The sequence below is a fragment of the Pantherophis guttatus genome, chromosome 2 (assembly GCF_059756535.1).
Source record: "Pantherophis guttatus breed Tessera chromosome 2, ASM5975653v1, whole genome shotgun sequence".
NCBI lineage: Eukaryota > Metazoa > Chordata > Lepidosauria > Squamata > Colubridae > Pantherophis > Pantherophis guttatus.
The window spans coordinates 172,821,405-172,829,353 of NC_142064.1; positions in this window are offsets into that span (position 1 = coordinate 172,821,405).

Genomic DNA, 7,949 nt, shown 5'->3' on the forward strand with positions numbered 1-7,949 from the left:
GATCTTCTCTCCATTCTTAATTACCCATTTTCTTTTCACTCTTTGCTGTGTCGGTGAAATATTTTCCCTGTTGCCTTTTGCCCGGAAGCCTGTGTGAAAATGCCAAACTCTTAAAGCATGGGGTTATATTCTAAACAGATTGTTCTGCCTTGATTCACTAATATAAAATTCATCTGATCATTTCACATATTAAGGCAGATTTTGTGTGAGGACCTTTCTAAAACTGGAACATGGCACAATCAATCTTTGCAACTGTCCATTAAAAAAAACCTCCTGATTTTATGTTCTGTGAAGAGAATATTTTAAAATGAGAAGTTTCTGGAGTGTGATTCAGTATTCATTTTCATCTTAAATTAGCATCATCCAAAATGATTTAAAATTATCCCAGTTATCTGCTGATGAGAGTTTTTCAACTATAAGTGCAGTTAGGAAGCACTGAGGTTTATCACCATCCAAGGCTATTCTTAATTTCCTTTGTCCGGACTGCTTGGGCCATTTTGAAACAGTGGATAGAGCTTTACATGGTTAGGATATATAATACTAGCTGGACGCCCATGCTTCGCTATGGAACTATATGCTCGGGCTTGTTAAATTGACACTTACAGCCTGAAACTTAATGTAGAATGTGTAACTCTGTAGCATCAGTGTGTTAATATAATGCAACTGGCAGTTGGAACAGAGGGGGAGAGGGAGTAGAATGTCCCAGCCCACAGCATCCATCAGTATTCATCTGGCTAGCATCCTGTCAGTATGTGAGAGAGTTGAGGGGTGTTTGGAAACTCAAACAATATTTGCTCTGTGAGCAAGAAGGAGACAGGAAGGAGGCTGGGCATGGCTTAGCTCAATTGTTCTGTAGTAAAGCTGTTTCCTGATGTGAAAGTAAAACTGAAACTCCTCTCCTCTGCTTGTGTTTTGCATTTGGAACAGATTTCTTTTCAGGTGGGGAGGGGGAGTAGAACTCCTTAGCATCAGAGTGTGTTAATAATAATATAGGAAATACTAATGATCTGATGGTCATTTTGAAAAATCCTTTCTTAGTGAGCACCTAGAAGCCAAGAGGAACATATGTGCCAAATTTAAAGTTTGTAGGCTTTATGGTTCTGGAGATTTTGTGATTACGACATGAGTGGTTTTCGCTTTTATATATATAGATACAAACACAGAGAGGAGGGAGAGAGAGAGAGAATTAAATGTAAATAACGAATAGTGCTGTTGTACAAATGAGAAACAATTTCTAGTATAATTTACTTCGCTTTCAGTTAGTGCCTTATCCCCAAATTCAATTATAGGAGCTTTTTTTTGTAATGCTCCAAAAGGTTCACATTTGTTTAAATGAAGACAAGAGATCACAAAATCCTAACATGTTGCTGTTGAAATGAACCGTTTCTGGTAATCCAGTCCACCCCTCTCCCCAGTGCAAGAACCTACAACATTATCCCCAACAGAGGGGATTCAGTGTTTCATTACGGCAAAAAAAGGAGAAGTTAATTTCCTAAGGAAGTTGGCTCTTTCCTCACAAGCAACTCTTATGATTAGAACGTTTTCTTTAAAAAAGAAATTTGTCATTATAGTAATATATTCAATAAATGAAGTACTGACTAGACATTTTTAATAATGTTTAGGCAACTTAAACCAAAAATATCATTAAAAAAAGAGGCTTATGTCAGTGCTAACTATGATTTGAAATGTCAATGTTGGTAAACATAATGTATTTTACATTTTACAAAGCCAAATATAACATTAATAAGCAACTGCAGATTACATCAAAATAATTGTTGTACAATAAAGATCTCTGTCTAAAGCTGATTTTTTTTCTTGATCTCTAACTGAAGTAAACTTCTTTGTAATTTAAACCGATTGTTTATATGCCTTCTGAACAATTTCCCCTTAAGTTTATATCACAAATCTCCAGGAAGTAGACTTGAAGAAAATCAAGGCATTGAAGAGAACTGGAACAAATGTTGGTGTTGATGCCACTGTAAGATTGCATTTTTTTCTCTCTCTGCAACACAATTACATAATTGGCTTTTGGTCAATTTGTGATCTACTGAGACACACAATTCCTTTTAGCATATACTATTGTCTAATATGATTCCTTCCTCATTTTATATTCAATCCATTGATTTTTTTTCTTCCCTATGGAAATGTAGGACACTATATTCCCCCCCCCCCTTGGAATACTGAGTACTGCCCTCTGAAGGTTTTGGTAACAACCCCCCCCCCCATTTTCCTGTTGTCTTCAGATATAATGATCATATTTTCTCTCTTTTTGCCAATTCACATACTCACTGAATTTGTAACTCCCGAATCCCAATCAATACTCACAGCTCTTTCACAGATATGTGCAGAGCAATGCAAAATCTGAGTCACTTGAGGTGGATGTTCCCAATTGAGGTTGAATGAGTCAACACACTGTCTTCAGCTTTTGGACTGTAAACAAGGATTCTGTATTTCTTCTAAAAACAATGGTTCAGTATTTGTTAATTCTGTGTTCATGGCAGCTTTATAGAACATAGCTACCACCAATAATGAGAATCAACTGTTTATTGATGCAGTCTTTTCACTGCCAGAATTTTCACTGGGAATGATAGGCGGAATTATAAAACATATCCCCATGGCTGCTTTGTCAAACTCTACTTTCATGATGTCCTAAATCTTACTGTCATTCTCACAGTGTGATTTTACCTTGTTCCCCAAACAGGCTAGTGCTGCATTACTATCCATACAGCGTTAACCTCTATCATAGTAGCCCAGCAACCTGCTTCATGTTGGAATCCTCAATGTTTGAGTTACTTTACATGCTGCTATTTTTATTCCTTTCCCTCCATACCACTGGGTGATTATTTGGGAGGTTTTTATTTCAGTCACCTGAAACAGAACCAATTTGGTGTAGTGGTGAAGGTGTTGGCCTAGAAATCAAGAGGCTGTGAGATGTGGTCCTCCCTTAGATATGAAAGCCTGCTTGACTTTGAGCCAGTCACACTCTCTCTCTCTCTCAGTCCAATCCACCTCACAAGGTTGTTGTTATGGGGAAAATAGGGGGATAAGAGCATTAAGTATGCTTGCCAACTTGACCTGACTAATTTTATATACAGTATAATATATATATATCGGTAGATTATTACTGTAATTGTTTCACTCATTGACCACACGATGGCAGCAAGGAGTGGATATTTATATTACTTGGCTGCCTTTCAGTAGTACTGAATATTTGTGCTATCACAGCACCCGTTCTGTTAAGGAGTTTGAAAAAAAAATATGTTTTTTTAGCTTTGTCAGGATAGTTGGAGAGAAAGTTCATTAAAGCAGAAAGGACAAAGAAAATTAAGAACAGCTTTAAGTGGTTGCAAACCTCAACACATTCTAACTGCATTTATGGTGGAAAAACGGACTCACCAGACACTCCAAAACTATCCCCAGATAGTTCTCATTTTGAAATAATCTGTTCACAATACATACATTCAGGAACTTTTTTTTACATGGACAGTTACTTAGATTAATTGTTCGAGTTATAGAAAGGTCCTCACACAAAATGAGCCTGGTGGCGCAGCAGACTAATAGCCTGTCATTATCATTCAGCTGCCTGCAATTACTGCTAGTTCGAATCTCCCCAGGCTCAAGGTTGACTCAGCCTTCCATCCTTTCTAAGGTAGGTAAATTGAGGACCCAGTTTGTGGGGGCAATAAGCTGACTTTGTATAAATATACAAAAGGATGAAGGCTATTGCTTAACGCATTGTAAGCTGCCCTGAGTCTCCGGAGAAGGGCGGCATATAAATCAAATTTTAAAAAAAAGTCTGCTTTAGTATGTGAAAAGACCAGATGCATTTTCTTGGTGAATCAAGGCAGTGCAAGACATTGGTCAGAATGCAATCCCAGACTTTAAATGTTTGGTATTTTCACACAGGCTTCCTGACAAAAAGCAACAGGGAAAATGTTTCACTGACCGTAAAGAGTGAGAACAAAGTGGGCAATAGGGACGGATATGAGAAGATCCTAGGCCCCTCAGATCCCTCGCTTTCTTCCTTGTCAGTCCAATGTACATTCATTGAAGGCAGCGCACACATGCATACACATGCGCGCGGGCACACACACACACACACACACCTGGATCAAGCAAATGACCAGAAGCTTACATATCTCAGGATCTTTTTCAAGTCTTTTTCAAGGGCGGCATATAAATCAAATTAAAAAAAAAAGTTGCATTTACTTATAATTGCATTAAAAATATATCAGAATTCAATGAATGTCTCTTGGTCTGAGTTTGACAATTTAATCTCAGAAGAATTCAGTGTTTGATTCAGCAAGTATTTAAAATATATATCTGCTCCTTTGAGACTTGCATTATGCTGAATCGCCACGGCTTTGTTCTTCAAACAATGAGTGATCTATTTCTGTACTGAATTGTGAAGAGGGAAGTCACAGAAGGGGAAAAACAGAACTTTTCAACTACCGTATTTTCCGGCGTATAAGATGACTGGGCATATAAGATGACCCCCAACTTCCTGTTAAAATATAGGGTTTGGGCTATACTCACCGTATAAGACTACCCCTCTTCCAACGCACACCAAATAAAAATTAAAAAACATCAACTGGCTCACCCACAATGTAAAAGCAGCTGTGCTAGACCCAAAATGGCCCCTGCAACAAGCAGGAACCTCACACAGCCACAAAAAGCCCAAAAAAACAACTTTCACACTTTACACACACAAAATTCCACATACAGCTTTGTGAGATTTTGTATGTTTGTGTAGTTAGAAACACTACAGAAACACACTAAATTCAGAAAGCTGCACAAATATTATTTTATTTTTATTTTTATATGAAAACTAAATTTAAAACTTCCTAAACTTTAAATGGCTAGGTCTAAAAAAGAACAACTAAAAAAAACCCCAATTAACTATTTTTTTTAAAGCTCCCAAAGGGGAAAAAAACCAATAGAACAGGGGTCTCCAACCTTGGCAACTTTAAGACTTGTAGACTTCAACTCCCAGAATTCCTCAGCCAGCTTTGTTTTGCTGGCTGAGGAATTCTGGGAGTTGAAGTCCCCAACTCCCTGCCTGCTTGATTGCAGACAGGGAGTGGCTTGCTGATGGCATGGATTCAGGCAAGCGAAGCAAGGCAAGCGTTGCGACGAGCAGCTAAGGTAAGCAAGCTGGAGGGGGAAAACTTTTTTCCTTTTACATGGCTCTGGCGATCCCAGCTGAGTTGCCTGATTAGCAGATCATCAGAGCTTGGATCGCCAGAGCCATTTAAGGCTCGTCAGAGCTTTTCGGGCTGGTCTGCCTGGTTACAGGAGAATGACACCCAACGTATAAGACGACCCCCAACTTTTGAGAAGATTTTCATGTGTTAAAAAGTCGTCTTATACGCCGGAAAATATGGTAATTATTTATGAACTATTTAAGTGTAACAGAAGTGAAATGATTTACTGTTTTCCTATTCCTACTGTAATTGGTGTGGATATCTGGATGATTCAGATGTATCAGGACTCAACCATATTGGAAAGATTTTGTGGGAAAACTTGGAAAATCAAGTACATATAATCTTCAAGAAGATTAAGTGCATATAATCTTCAAGAAACAACAACTCAACATATAGATACTGAATAAAATGCAAAAGACTTTTGTAAGAAGAGACTGATGAAGATATATATTTTTACTGAGTATTCAATTATACATAGTCGGTGAAAATCAGCTAGCAAAGACCATAATATGGAAATTATCAACACTATTAATAAATTATGTGTTTCTTAGAGAGAAAACTTCTAGAAATGGACAAAAAGTTGAAAAAAGAAAGAGAAAAGATATGCAGAAGTTTCATAAATTGGGTCTGTTTTAATCAATCTGACTCAAAAATGTTATATATTGATAAATATCCATCCATGGACAGAACAATATTTTACAATCTGGAAAAGAAAACCATGTTATCTCATATTATTTGTTCATAACCACCTATCAAACATAAGACATGATTTAATAGGCATATAATTAGACTATGATTAGGAAAAGTATAAAAGAATTTATGTAGAAACTGTTTCACTTGTCTAAGAAAGAAGGTTCAATCTGTATATTGGCATGGAAATATATTAGTAATTTAATTAAATTAGATTCTAATAGGTTATCTGGGGAGAAATTCTTCTTTCAAGGAAACCCTTCCTCCAGGATCTATCAAAATTCCCAACTATATCTAGAAGCATATTACAAAATCTCAATTCCATCGTATCCCTATCTGGCTTCACTTTCAAGGATTAAGGAAGAAATAAGAGAGATTTTTGGAGAGTGATGAGGACCTGATTTTTCATAGTTTTTCTGATTCTGTTCAGTCTTTCAAATTAATCAGATATTCCAATTATTTCCCCTTGTACCTAGACTCCGAAATATCTTTGTGCTTCTTCCCTATCCATCATTACAGGCAGAGGTGAAACTGTCTTAGAGTAAAACATACTCCTGGGGGAAGGCAGAGGGGCTCCAGCACAAGTAGCAGTCAATGGGATGCAGAACGAATGTTCACTGATGCAGTTAAAATGCAGACAAAAGTCCTCCAGGTTAATTTGCTGAATTACTGGGGGGTGGGGGGGGAGGCAACTGAATTTAGTTTTTTTAGAGGGTGAAGGGGAAGAAAAAAAATTCCATTGAAAGACACACCAAATCCTCTTCTGCAATTTTGACATTTTCTTGTCTGCATGCATCTGCAGATTGCATGCATCCTGCCTTTGTCAAGTTTTGCTGTTCCTTTGTGAGGCGCTGAGCAATCTGCATCTCCTGCAGAACATTTGAAATAAAAGGAATTGCAGATGCAGCAGCTCTGGAGGGCAAAATGCAGAGGTGAAATCTGTAACTCAGTTTAAAGGAGACTTCTCTTCCCTCCCTCTCTCCCTTAAATTAAGTAGTTCATTTAATCCCAGAATTTTTAATAACTTTCACAGCCGCAAGGGCTATTTTTAAAAAGTCTATACTCTGTACCTCTCATTAATTACTATCAGATTTCTACTCCATGGAACTTTCAAATTCTGAATCAATATGTGGAGCAGCTTTGATCTATAACTGCACTGTCTTCAGGGCGTGAGAACAAAGGGAAAGCACCTTTCTACCCAAGAAATCTCAGTTCTTCTATGAAAGTTGTTCTGATCTGGATCAACTACTACTAATGGATTGAAACTGGATGCCACCGAGAATACCAGCTGCTGTATATCCTTTCCTCTTTTCCACTCTCATGCAACGAATTGTAAATCATGGTGGCAATGTTGAATTACAGCTTTTGTGGAGCTATAGTTCAACAGAATAGCTCAACATTAATTTTTAAGATGTTCCAATATTTTTTTTAAAAAAAACCCTGTCTATGAAGTCCTCAACAAAAGGCCTGGATATTAAAACAGGATATGGTAACAACGGACCATACTGGCATCCAGATGGTCATGAAAGCATTCTGTTTGCTCAGCTCACTCATCTAACCAAGCTATTCTTCCCTCATGTCCACTCACACAACTGCTCGACTAGTGTTTCTCAAACTAGGCAACTTCCAGATCTGTAGATTTTAACTCCTGGAATTCTCCAGTCAGGACAGAGCATAGTAATCTCTAATAATTCTGTGAATTGAAGTCCACACATAAAGAGGTTTCTGTGGTTGGGATAAAAATTGCACCGGAGCGTCTGCATTGGGGATCCTACTCTTATTACAGTACAAAGCGCTACTGGATGCACAACCTTGTTTTTTTTTAATTTTGTCAATCTTAAACTCACTGAGTAGTGAGTTGTGGGATTTAGCCCATGGGAAAGCCTGTTTACCTTCAGTTTTGAGCAAGTACTTTATTTTCTAGAGATTCATGTTCAAGAGATTTTATAAGGAAGAAAAGATCAATACTTTTGGTGCTTCATTTATAACTTTTAAAACTGCACATTATTATTTACTCAACTTTTTGCTTTGCTCCCAATGCAGCTTGGTCTGAAA